This window comes from Lissotriton vulgaris, chromosome 4_1, assembly GCF_964263255.1.
Source record: "Lissotriton vulgaris chromosome 4_1, aLisVul1.2, whole genome shotgun sequence".
Classification (NCBI taxonomy): Eukaryota; Metazoa; Chordata; class Amphibia; order Caudata; family Salamandridae; genus Lissotriton; species Lissotriton vulgaris.
In genome coordinates this window covers 1,578,445,864-1,578,460,472 of record NC_141691.1, presented here as the reverse complement: position 1 = coordinate 1,578,460,472, position 14,609 = coordinate 1,578,445,864, and positions in this window count along the sequence as shown.

Below are 14,609 nucleotides of genomic sequence, written 5' to 3'. Positions count from 1 at the left end.
TACAAGTTCCACATTCCGTGGAAGTCCTTTTAAATCGAACACAGACCCAACACCTGACCATAGCAAGACTGACAGGTTATGAATTGACATTGTTTCAACCACACATAGAAATCAGACGCTGTAGCACATTAAATCCTGCCACACTTTTGCCATTAAATGGAGTAGATCCATTGGCACATGATTGTATTGAAGTCATTACTATTACAACAAAACCCAGACAAGACTTAACAGATGTTCCATTATCAGATCCAGACCTGACACTTTACGTGGACGGTTCATGTATGAGAACAAGTACAGGAGAATTAGTGGCAGCCTATGCAGTCACGACAGACACCGAAGTTATTGAAACCAATTGTATTGACACCCTGTCAGCCCAAGCAGCAGAGCTCATCGCTCTGACACAAGCGTGTATTCAAGCCAAGAATAAGAAAGTTAACATATACACTGATTCACGTTATGCATTCGGGGTCGTTCACGACTTTGGAGTCCTCTGGCGAGAGAGAGGTTACTTAACTTCTCACGGTGCCAACATTCAACACGGTCCCCTCATTCAAGCTCTGTTAGATGCAATACATCTGCCTATTGCAATCTCTATCATGAAATGTAAGGCACATACAAAAGTCACTGATACGATCTCCCAGGGTAACGATCTGGCAGACCGAACAGCTAAGCAAACTGCTCAAAATCGAACTCATGTAACTGACCTGACAAAGACAGTAGTACCGACACCGACACACTGCATGACAGTCAGGGATCCCGCACATGATGTAATTGACATACAGACACATGCCACACCAGACGAAATCAAGAAGTGGACTGAACTAGGAGGGATCCAGACAGACCAGGGATGGATGACGAAGGGAAAATCTACATGGTTTCTCCCCGACTCTATGGTTCAGGTCATCATTAACACGATACATAGTCCAGCGCACCTAGGAGAAAAAGCCATGCTAGACAGTATTCAACACATATGGTCCAATAAAAACTTACGAGCAGCAGCCAAACAAAAAGTGCGTACTTGCATGATTTGTTGTCAGTTTAATCCAGGTAAAAGCATTCCCGTAGAGCAAGGTGGATTTCAGCCTCCCGATCACCCTTTTGAAGTCCTCCAGATGGATTATATCCAGATGGAACGTTGTCGAGGTTTCAAATATGTTCTCGTAGTCGTATGTGCACTTTCCCGATGGACAGAAGCATATCCAGTCCCAGATTACACTGCTCCAACCACTGCCAAGCAGCTGGTTCGTGAATTCTTCCCACGGTATGGTTTTCCCCGTATCGTGTACTCAGATAACGGTCAGCCATTCTCATCCGAGCTTGTGAAACATATTACACTCCTGTTAGGTTATCAGTGGAAATTCCACTGTGTCCGGCATCCCGAGGCAGCAGGTCTCGTGGAGCGCCATAATCAGACTCTAAAAATCCGACTTTCAAAAATCTGTAGAGAGAAAGGTGTTGACTGGATAGTCGCTTTGCCAGTTGCCCTTTTCTATATGAGGATGGTGGCGCATTCTCGAACCGGGCTATCCCCGTATGAAGTGGTCTTTGGTAGGCCACCGAATATGTGGGGGACGCCTATACCTCGCAAATTCACAGATGTTGACTGTATTATGCTGACAGATTACCTTGCCTCCTTGATGTCTGCACTACAATCTTGTCGTTCACAGGTAGCTGCAGCCTTTCCAGACAACACCGAGGTGAAGCCCCATGAAGTGGTCCCCGGCGATTTTGTCTTCATTCGCAACTTCGACCGGAGAAGTCCACTGGAGCCCCGCTGGCAAACCCCGAAATTGGTTCTTCTAACGACGAGGACAGCTATCAAAGTAGAGGGCAGAAAAGGGTGGCTGCATTCGAGCCACGTAAAGAAGTTTCACGGACTCCCTTCGGACTTGGACTCTAAGCCCTGCCCTCCTACACAGACTGATTCAAAACTCCCCCTGGTTGAGAAAACCGCCTCCGAAGAATACAGACTAAAGTTACGGTCTAGCAAGTCAGACAGTTTAATTGTTTAAGTCCTCCCCTAGGTGAATCGGTTAAATTAGTTTCTGACATGTATCCCCTAGATCGAGATAGAGAGAGAGATAGACAGAGACAACTCAAGAAACGCGCATATTGTAAATCACTTCGTAGTCACTGTATAGTGACATTATTGATTATGTTTTTTCTAAGTCTTTTGATTATTGCTGCTAGTATCTTATTGCCTATCTACTACCCTATTTTCAAGCGTGCACAACCTGCTTATAACGTCACTGCCGAACATTCTTTCAGTGAATTACCTCCACATGAACTGTCATACAGACTTGCGCTGCGCAACAACACATTCATTAGTATGTTACATCACTCCCATCAGACTAATAACGCTACAAATTTATTGGATATGTGGCCGACTCCCTCCCTACCAGAAATACAAGGGAGTTCTGCCCCTCTTTCCGTACCCGTTCACTCACAATGGCTCCTGTGGCGCATGGTTTAGCTTGATTAATTCCCTAGATTCTGATATTGCTGTATATGAAGGAAATTGGGTTTGGGGAAACCTGAACTTAGTCCTGCTTAAAGCCTGTTACCCTGACAAGAAGGGACTTCCCACTAGGACAGGAACTGATCTAGAAAATGAAGTATATGGATTAGGTAATTATACAATTAACCTCATGATTCTAACCGTTGAATCCGAAGCTGCACCAGTTCTACCTGCTATGTCAGTATTACCAGTCACAGGTGAATTATGTGTCCGAAAGAATGGTTCAGTACATTTAGGTCATAGTAAATGCACTACTGTGGTCGAATTCAGTGATCAAGGCCAGTCTACCTTCAGAGCTACACGTCATTCCTACTTTGTTTGCGGCCATACCGCATACATACGCTTACCTCCAGATTGGGATGGTACCTGTTACATTGCATTCCTTTTACCACCTGTTTTCCTAGCCCCTCCTGATTATCACAGAAATACCAATCTAGTCAACAATAGACTCCGAAGGGATCTCCCGATTGTCGATTACACTGAAACGGCATGGGAGCAATACACAGACTTCAATAAAGGCTTTTTTCCCTACTTAGGTGCTGTCTTTAATAGTAAACTGATACGTAAATTAACTAGAACCCTTGAAGCAGTAGTGAATGAAACTACTTCCGCTCTAGGCAACTTAACAGAGGAGCAGTCTGCGATGCGGGTTGTTGTCCTTCAAAATCGTCTTGTCATTGACGTCATCCTAGCAGATAGGGGTGGAGCTTGTAAGGTCATCGGGTCAAGTTGCTGTGTTTTCATTCCAGAAAACGCGCCAACAGTATATAAAGCTATAACACGTCTTCATAAAATTGCAAGTTTGATACACCAGAATCCAGGCACCTGGACTTGGTCCTGTTGGTTCTGGACAACGTTGACCGCTTGGGGATGGAAGATCCTATCCTTCCTAGGCATTGCCCTTCTCATAGTATTCAGTTGCTGCCTATGTCTACAATGTGGGCCAGCGATTTGCGGCTTGTGCGCCACATCATGCATTCCACATTCAAGTTCCCATTCAAAACGCGAAAAGAAGACAGAGGAGCAAATGATGTTACGTGAACAGATTGATCGATTCATGAGGATCGATATATCATGAAGGGTCCGTAGGGAACAAGGAGGGAATGAGGAAATATAAATTTTATGGTCAAGAAATGTTCCCTAACGTGTACCCCACCGTCTCCATGTACCAGCTTGAAGTACATGTAACTTCCCTCCTGTGCCAGCTATGAAGACGCAAATACATTTGCGTCCAACGTTAACATGTCCTCTTTCAGATCCGCCATGAACGGGTTGAATATTCTGTTCCTAAGTATGCCATGCCAATGTCTTTTTGTGGTGTACTTTACACGTTTTTCCAGCCCTGGCGAAGTAGGCCCTGAATTCTGCCATCGAGCCTTTTCTTCCCTTCTGACTCTGAACGCCTCAGCCTGGGCTGCTTCTGTACCTGTGACCTCTGCCTTACTCCTTGCGCGGCTCACGGCGCTTGGCTCAGCCTGTTGCCTGCCAAGACTGTATTCAACCTTCGAAATTATCTGCTCCGCTCCTCGAAAATACATTCCTGTCTCGTAGTCCAAGTAAACATCCTCCCAGCTGCAGAGCAAAGGGCCCGGCCTTACTGTCTCCGTGCAAGTAATTCATAGCTCCCGTTGCCATGGTAGGCCATGCCCCCCTCGCATCTTATACAGACACGTAGACGCTTATACACGCACTCACAGTCAGTATAGAATAGCCCCTGTCCTAGAGACCTCTTCCTTCCAGATAATACAGTTCCTAAAAGCATAAGATATTAGATACGATTTGGGATTAGGTTGATCTGACATCCCAGACTTATGTCTCCACTTGTAGGGCTAAATGTCAAGTCCCCTTCACCCTCCAGTTGCACGTCAATCACACGTCATGCTGCTGCGCGCGCATCTCTGCCATGTATTTCTGCTGACACTGCAGGATTCTCTTATGGATCCACCTACTTGTGACATCATGTTAAATGACGTTTCTAGTTCACGCCTATTGCAACGCCTTTTTCTGTTACGTATGAGCATTCTTATCTCTCCTCTCAGCTGTTACGCCTTCTGCATATGCCTTAATGTAATACATTGACTATATATATGAATGATCGTTAATAAAGTATTGTCTGTCAGTCCCTTCCCGAACCCATGTGGTGACGGAATGGTATGCCACCTTGGCTCGAGCCAAATACCCAATTCCTTTTTAAGGAATAAAATCCCTTTTTGAGAAACCTCAAATATCACGGATTTTGCCTCTTATTTTTCTGAGTTATTCTTATTGAACTTTACCGCATAAATTAAGCATGGGTAATTAGAATTTACCACATAACTACGCCTACCCCGGTGTACCTGACCTAAGCCTAATACATGGGAGGGAGTAAGTAGGTAGCAATTTAAGTTAAGTTGGTTTTGCCAAGAGTTTGTTTCAAGAATTCTCTCTAAGGGTTTAGTCAGCACCGTACCTCTGGAATAGAATGTAGGAGGTCTGGTATCTCCTCTCAGGACCCGATATCCCAGTCACCCGCAAGGGTAGGCCGGAAACGCCGGAGCTGGATTTTCTCGGCAGGAGAAAAGACAGCGTCTTTCTCAGCGCGTCAAGGAGGAGGGGCAGTGTCCGTGGGCTTCTCGCATCTGCTGGGCTCTCTGCAAGGGGACAGCTGTTCTGCTCGAGTATTCACCACCAGTGTGTGTTTGCTTAAGGCAACTTTGGTATATTTATACCTGAAAGGTGCCGAGTTTGACGTAAGTTTTTGGACATAAGATGTCAATAAAGATGTCACTAAGAACTGGTCGTTCTTACAGTGCTCGCAGGAGTTCTATTACTAATCAAAACAAAGCAAGCGGGGCTTTCCCAGGTTGCTGGGGTTTGGTATGTCGAAAGAACTCGGTGTGCTATCTAGAAATCTAAGGAAGTGGCTTCTGCTGTGTCATGGACTGTCATGGACTGCAGAGGCGAGTTACTGAAATATGGCTCTGATTGTTATGCCATTATAGGGATATGTATTGATTATAGCTGTATAGGGGCATGAGGTCACAATATTGATCGGGGTCCTAGATAAAACACATCACCCACTCCATGAATTTATGTCCATCAAATTACTAAAAACTAAAGCAATAAGAAGCACGTGTATTCCTACCCACCCCAAAATAAATTTTTGCATTTGAAATGGTGTATATGAAATACATGAAAATGAATAGGTACTGTACGTTATCAAGCATAGTAATCATTCAAAAAATATTGCATATGTATTCAGTTGAACGATTTTGCGAAGAATTACACATGAAATGTCTCTAAATACAGAAAAGAAGGGCGAGACTATTTCATCACATATAAATACAATTGCTGTAAAATGTGCTAGAGGCTGAGTTATTATTACGTCTCTAGATCTACTAAAAATAGAAGCTCTGTTCTTTATGAATAGTTCTACTTTAAGCAAAGTACGTGTGCCAGAAAAAAGGTAAATATTTTGGAAAAAATAATTTCATGGTGAGCGGGGAAAAAATAGTTCAAAACGCTTTTCAGTAGCTTTTGTTTATCAAAGCTGAAGGCCGAATTCAGAGTTCATGGGAACGCTGTGTGACGGATTGTTTTCCAAAAGTTATTGTTTCTGTTCAGGGGAGAACATCATTTCAGACAGGCTCGCAAAGAATTGGTCTACATATTCAGGTGACAGTTCGACCAAGTTCGATAATGCTGTAACTTGGCAGTTGTGAGAATGATTGCTATCATCGATCTCAGGATCAGCAATGCTCACAGAAGGTCGTACCTGGGTGATGTTGCTTTCATTTCTTGCTTCACTGCCACCACCTAGTCGTAGCGCTGGAGTCTCAACGAATGCAGTCATCAGGATTGGTAACAGCTGGGGACAACACGATGCGTGAGCCGTTACTGGACTTAGCAAAGTATTGACATCCATTGGTACTGCTGATTGTAGTGCAAGACAGGTGTCTAACATGCATTCCTCTCCGCATAGCATACATCGAAGCACAGGTAAGATGCAGGTCTGCCATATAGGTCTAAATGAAAGAAACCAGGTCATATTCAGATCTCATAGCCGGGCTATCCCAAGGACTTTAGTTATGCGGTCCCGGTAGCGTATTGCTAGGATCGTTTCTTCCATCCTTGCCGGAGTCATGTCTGCGTTTTGGTTTGCCATATCGGAGCAGGAGGGTCAAAAATAGAATACCTGCTACGAGTCCCAAAAGTAGTGGTAGGCCGCCAAAGATCGAATGGACAAAATTTGGAAAGATACCCAGGACTGCTTCAAATGGTGTTAACAGTCCCGAAAAAATTGTCTTAAATACATTCGAGATACCACTGGCATTCGACATATTTAGGATTTGGCTAAGCATTTCTGTGAAAAGCACCTGGCAATTTGTTGATAAAAGTTTATGTATCTCTGCAGTCGTTCTTGCAACTTGGAGATCATACATTTCTTTTGATGACAAGATGGGCACTGTTGTCTGCAAAAGCACAGACTTCATTCTGCTTAAAGTATCAATTCATATAGAAGAGATATTCAAACGAGGCCAAATCGGAGCCACTGAGTCTCCAGGGCCATTTGGATACAATGCTTGCATACAGCAAGTGACCATGGAACTCACGCTTAAGAGATATGCTTTCCCTGGCACCAAGCCACAACAGCTGTGATCCGTTATAAGAACGTAACTCCTGTTAGAAAATTGCCTAAAGAATGGCTCTATTTGTGCTGCAGGTGTGCCGTGCTGGTGGCATGAAAGGTTATTCGAAGTACCCTCACAGGCCCCATGCAAGTTAATACCTTGGCACAAAAGTATACAGCTTAGTGAATGTTTACACTTATCACCACTAAGAAATACACTTTTGTTGTTGTCACTATAACATGTGTGTGTATAAGGTAATTTCCATGATGACTTAATGTATCCTTTACCCAACTTTTCATACTGGCCTGCCGGTATATACTCAAGGCAATTTTTAAACTGGAAAGTTGTTATCGGAATTGTGATAATCCCGTGTATTATCCATTCAATGACAGGTCTTTCTGACATTGTCAATGGTAATCTCTCAAGTTTTTCGATGCTCAGGATTGTATAGTCTGCTCCTTTTTGTGCCAAACTGATTTGTTTATCGGAAAGGTTAAAGATAGAAAACAATGGGGTTGTGTTGATTAAACGCCATGGCACATAGCCCGAACGGAGATTTTGCAACGTCCAGCCTAGCTGTACTATAGAACATAATTGGGACTGGCCATGTTGTAACATTAGCAAGTCCTGGTCTGTAATATCAATTGCAGATGATACAATACTGTCCAGTGAATATATTCTGGAGGACAGAGTCATTAACCCATTGTCCACAACAGAAAGTGATTTTTCCAAATTAATACGATCAATTTCTCGTATTTTCTCGGCTGTTTCAATTTGAGTTTCTTTCCATGCCTCGTTGTATGCAGCATATATGCTGGCCGCTATGAAACGTTTTTGACGCTGTTTGCGTGGTCCCATAATGAAATCGCGCAAGTCAGCACCATCTTTAAGTAAAGACAAGTGTTGCTTAATTTGTGCCAGTGTGGATGTTTGTAGCCATTCAAGGCATAATTTCCCTACACTGTATGTTGTTACTATCCCTGGATGTTGTCTCTGGGAGTATCTAGGGTCTGGTCTGGTCATTTTTAACCCCTGTATTTTGTTCAGGAATCTATCTTGACAGTTATTCGTGTCTGTAGGCCAGATTAACCACTTTTTCCAATCAGGATGTGTTCTGTTTTCATTTAAAATTTGGGATACGTCTAATTCAATATCTGTGGTTGCATTATCAGGTATTGGCTTTGGAATAGACGGTTTGTTAAGGTCTTTAATCTTGGCTAGACCAAGACATGTTGTTTGTTGAATTGTGTCACTCAAGAACATTATTTGTCCTGGGATCATGCAGGCTCGAAATAATGCTTCTAGGCCTTGTACCTGCCAATCTTTTGTACTCCAGATGGTTTTTGTTTCAATGTTATTTTTCCAGAAATCATAACCAAATGTAATAATTTTTTCATAAAATGCTTCTGAATATATCAATTTAGTATTTGTCATCATAGTTGTTGTCCCTGTTTTATCCAACAGTTTATAATAAAATGTTTCTGCATTACTTGTGTTAAACCCTGAGAAGTATTTGAATTTCTCATAGAATGTTTTTGAACTGCTTTTGGGTGGAGTAGCACAATGTTCCAATTGGTTATATTTAAAAACATTTCTAGCTTGAGCAGATTTATGTAAATTGTGGTCTGCGTAATGTGTAAAACAGTACATCTGTTCATAATTAGATGAACCTTGTAAATAATCATGTTCTGTAAATTTTGCTGACAACACTAAGTCCGACATCATGTTGTTTATACTTTCAAAATCCCAATCATCAGAGAATGTACTTGGTTTTGCAAAGTCACTTAATGAAACCTTAAATTGGTGAGGATGTTTCAAGAGCTTGACCGGGCCATATATTTCATAGTCTGTCTTCTCCAAACTACCCCGCCGGGTATTGGAATGGCTGTGACATTTACTGATGATAGTTCTCTTTTCTCGATGTGAGATGATTTGTGAGGCTTCAGAACTAAGTTGATGTTCTGACTTGCTGTGTCCATTGAACTGTAATAAATGTTCCTAAAATTAAAACTAAAATTAGGCATAGTAGGAGTATAAGTACCCCTGATACAATCCAATGCTCAATCAATGGTGCATTTAGATATGCTTCTTTGACTTGATGAAAGAGTTCTGTTGCTTTTTCTTTAAAAAGTCTTTGTTTCTGGCGTCACTTCAGGGTCGCTTTGAACTTCAGAAAAGTTGTCGTAATTGATGAAGTAGCCAGATGCAGTTCTGTCGATGGTTGGAAATGTTTTTCCTATTTGGCTTTCATTAGCACATTCTGATGCCACATCATTGTAGACTGGTGTTTCATGACAAACTGTTTCAATTTGTGTTTCAAGAGGCACAAGTTCCATGGCATTTCTGCATAGTCCTTTTTTATTCACTGCAGGTTTATCGAATGGGATTAGTCTTTCAGTTTGAACCTCTTGGATACTAGCAAATTTGGGTATTCTGTTACTTCTTGGGAGTCCACTGGGCCTACTATTTATTATAGGCCACATGATTGTGGTTTCACCAGGTCGATGGATACAACTCGGTTCTCCTTTTTACCAGCAACGGGCGGTAGTAATACTGATCTTGTTCCGTTGATTGCTAAGACAGGCACTGCTTTTCTGTAAGAAGGCCCAAATTCCTTCTTCACTGCTATTTTCTCTCTGACCAGATCCCCAATCTTTGGAATCCAGACAGGTCTTTCTGGGACAGGTGGTGTGTCTTCAGTGGTGGTTGGCTGTTGTTTTAACTTTATGTTGCTCAGGGCTTTTCTTGTTTCATTTAAGTCCAGGAAATCAACCAAACGATCTTTGATGTCAAAGTCTTTTTTTCTTATCTTCTACCACTGAAGCAAGACTATCTAAGTCCTGAACATACATTCTAGTTCCGAACAATAGTTCGTACGGGCTGAAACCTTTTAGAGAATTTCTTGGCAAGTTGTTAAGACTTCGTTGGACACTTATTAAATGTTTGACCCACCCATCACCCGAACCTAATACCTTTGCCGTTATAGATTGCTTTATGTCTCGGTTTTTTCTTTCCACTACCCCATTTCCCTCAGGATGGAAGGGACAAGAGAATCGCAATCCAATGCCCATGCTGGTCATGCCTCCTTATAAGCTCGAGAGCTAAAAGCAGGACCCTGGTCAGAATGAAGCATGGCAATTGCGTATGTGCCGATAAAGACTCGCAAATCTTTTATAACAGTTCTGGCGTCAGCCGAGCGCTGGGGCCACATTTTTTAAGTGAATGTAGTCTAAAATAATTAATAGGACGCTGGCTTTCATGTGTAGATAGCTCTATGCTGCCTTCAGAAATGTCCATGGCATTACTCCGCTTGACTCGTTACTGCGGTCTCTTTCGCAGTCTGGACAGCTCTTTACTAATTTATAATGGTGCAGGCTCATCCCCGGCCACCAGTATTCTGATTGTAATTCAGTCAGAGATTCCTTCATCTGTTTGTGCCTTGGGCCTTCACCCATGTGTGCGTCTGCTATTAATAAGATTCTCCGATTCGTGTTTGGAATTACCCTATCCCCCACTCCAGGGATTCGAGCAAAAGGAATGGAGTTTGCATCAATTACGTATATGTATAATTGAGTGGATATTTCACAGGTAGTGCTGCACAGTTGCCTTTTGAAGACGTTTTTACCACCAGCATGGTTTCCCCGTCTATGTATTTTTCTGAACGCTTTTTTGTGGCTACGGAAGCCGGTTTAGTTGCTTCTGCTGTGGCTGAATTAGCCAATGAATTCCCTGCAACGTGAACGCCATCACGTTGATGACTCAGAGTGTGTATCATGTGAGTCTTTTGTAATTCTTTCTGAAAAAGAACTACTTGTTTCCAAAGCATTTTATGCTTGATTGTGGCACCTGTGTCGTCTTTGTAATCATTTTGAACCCAGTTCTGCAAATCATTATTGTAAGAATTGACGCAAGAATGCGAATCGCACACGATTAGTGTTGGGAATTCACGTTCGGCATTTTCTAGCGCCATCTTTAAAGATCTGATTTCAGCTCGCTGAGCCGAACATTTTCTCAGTGATTCAGTTTTTGTTATTTTCGGTCTGAATTTACCGCAAAGCCAGCGACCTTTAACAATCGCGCAGGCTGCATCGTAGGATTTATCTTCTACATTGTAATGCTGTACAAATCTGTCTGTCTAGATTATACTGGAGTACTGTTCAAGGGGCAGAATTTCGATTGGCAGAGGATATTCTTTTTCATATTTTAAATCATTCAGTTTTTTCATTTTCGGGACAAAATAGTATTTCACATCCTCTGCTGCAAGAGAATTTTCCCACTGTATCCATTTCGGATCTAGTGACACTGTAGGCAGGTTTACTGGGCTGAATAGTGCCTCGAAGGCTGATTCTGCTGTCCAGACAGTGATTCTTTTGCCTTGCGCTAGTGCTCGTTCTCTCGCTATAGCAGTTTGCCCTGCCTTTACAGTATTTTCTGTGAGACGGAATGTTTTTTCTGCTTGTGTGTACAAATGTGATTTGTAAGCTATTGGTACCGTTTCTCCCTCATTAGAGGTTCAGGTACGTGAATCCGCATCTTCTTGGGATGACCCGGATTATAAGGTTGCGTGTATTGTCACGTGTTTCTAATTTTGTTTTTGCTAACATGTCTGTTTGCAGTGATCTCAAAATTTCTGTGTGTTTTTGAGTCCAGTTGATTGGTTTAAAATCAGGTTTAATTAATTCGTAGAGAGCTTTAATCCTCTCTGCGTAGTTTAGAATGTAAGTTCTTCCAAAATTCAGGAAGCCTAGAATTGATTTTAAGTTCTTCAGCGTTCTCGGTGCTTGGAGTACAGCGCACTTCTCAAAGAAGTTGTCCGCTAGGCTTTTTCCTTCACTTGATAATTCGTATCCTAAGAATAAGACTGTTAGATGGGCAATTCTCGACTTTTTAAAGTTGAATTTGTAACCCTCTGCTGCAAACCCAAGTATTATGGTGTTCACCCTTTTCAAGTGAGTATCCAAGTCATCGTCTGTGAGATAGATGTCATCGACTTAAGATAATGCCTCATCATCATATATTTGTAGTAACTCTGTTACTCTGGCTGAGAATAGTCCTGGGCTGTTCTTGAATCCCTGTGGGAGCCTACAGAAATTTTTATTTGACCCCATTATTGAGAAAGCGGTCAAGTATCTGCTTTCTGGTGCAATGTTTTGGCAAAAGAACCCATTAGATATGTCTAATGTCGTTTTGTACTTTTTGCGAACTATGTTATTCATTAGTGCAGCACTATGCAAATTTTGTACTGCAAATGTTTTGCAACATGAGTTAAGGTGTCTGTAGTCCAAGATACGAATCGTCCGGTTTGGAGACAGGAAACAAAGGATTGTTCATTTGAGAGGTGCATGTTTCAATTACCCCTTGGTATTCAAGTTGATCTAAAATCTCCCTGACCTGTTTTTTAGCTTCTTGCTTAATTGGGTACTGCCTTTGTGCAGTCGGTTGATTTTTTAACTGGATTTTGTGAGGAGTAGAGTCCTCATCCCATCCTACATGATTTTTATATAATGCTGGTGCCTGGGCTACTGCCCATTTCCTTGCATATATATATTTAGTGTAAATTGGAATGTGATTTGAGAAGGCAGGCATAATCATTTCTTCGCCATGAGGGCACTCCCTGACAAACTCTGGGGGCCAATCTTTCTCGGCTAACAGGATGTCATAGCCTTTTGAGAGGTTATCCCAAAATAGACCCCTTATTCTTCTAGTCTTGTCTCCCTCTATACGCAGTGTTATTTCGTATATCTTATGAGGTTCGCTAACTCTGGTGTCTGCAGTTTCTACTTGAATGTATTCATTCGTGTCCACTGTCTCCAGATGACTCATCAGGATCTTGCGAGCTATGCTGATTTCTGCTGCACTGTCTAGCATTGTCTGTGCCCACTCTCTGTTTTTCAGCTGTGTCCTCAGTATTCTCGGCATGTTTGATTACTCTAATACTGGCTACCTTCTTCCTCGGGAATTGTAATTTTTTACTTTGAGTAGGTTCCTTGTCTTTGGACTTGCTGTGCTCTTCCCTTGGGTCTGACCGTCCTCTTCTTTCCGATTTCTGCGAAAAAGATCGAGAGGGACGTGTATCAATACTTTGATATCTATCAGGCTTTTTCAAGTTATCCCTATTTCTAAGGTTATATCTTTTCTCAGAATGCTCCCTCTGGGGAGACTGGTGTTCTCGAGTCAGGGTTCTTTCCCTCCGCCAAGGAGACCTTCCTCTGGACTGGAAAACTTTTTCTTTGGGAGTGAATTGTTTATTTCCATCCCAGCTCTTTTTAGGAGTGTTTAGATTATTTTTAATAAATCATTTTTCAGGGTTTTCGAGTAGTTGGGGTCTTACTGTTTTCCCACCCAAACTATCTCTACCTAATTCTTCATAGCATTTTCTATGATTCTGGCAAGCTCAATTGGTTGATCTGTTATATCTGTTTCTTTCAATTTCTGGCGGATCGCCACAGATGCTGCTTCTCCTTTTATGTTGGCTAGTAATATAGCAGAGACCTGCTTGAAGTCTTTCAGTAATTTCATACCAAGAGTTAAAGCAGGTTCTGGACCGTATTCATTCTGAATTTGTTTTAGCACATCCGGTATTACCACCATGGTCGGAACACCATGTGTTTTTGTGTAAATGAAAGCAAAGACTGTACCCCAAGTGTCACAGTCCTCCACATGTGGTGCGACCCCCATTGGAAGGCAGACAGTGGACACGAATGAATACATTCAGGTAGAAACTGCAGACACCAGAGTTAGCGAACCTCATAAGATATACGAAATAACACTGCGTATAGAGGGAGACAAGACTAGAAGAATAAGGGGTCTATTTTGGGATAACCTCTCAAAAGGCTATGACATCCTGTTAGCCGAGAAAGATTGGCCCCCAGAGTTTGTCAGGGAGTGCCCTCATGGCGAAGAAATGATTATGCCTGCCTTCTCAAATCACATTCCAATTTACACTAAATATATATATGCAAGGAAATGGGCAGTAGCCCAGGCACCAGCATTATATAAAAATCATGTAGGATGGGATGAGGACTCTACTCCTCACAAAATCCAGTTAAAAAATCAACCGACTGCACAAAGGCAGTACCCAATTAAGCAAGAAGCTAAAAAACAGGTCAGGGAGATTTTAGATCAACTTGAATACCAAGGGGTAATTGAAACATGCACCTCTCAAATGAACAATCCTTTGTTTCCTGTCTCCAAACCGGACGATTCGTATCTTGGACTACAGACACCTTAACTCATGTTGCAAAACATTTGCAGTACAAAATTCGCATAGTGCTGCACTAATGAATAACATAGTTCGCAAAAAGTGCAAAACGACATTAGACATATCTAATGGGTTCTTTTGCCAAAACATTGCACCAGAAAGCAGATACTTGACCGCTTTCTCAATAATGGGGTCAAAGAAAAATTTCTGTAGGCTCCCACAGGGATTCAAGAACAGCCCAGGACTATTCTCAGCCAGAGTAACAGAGTTACTACAAATA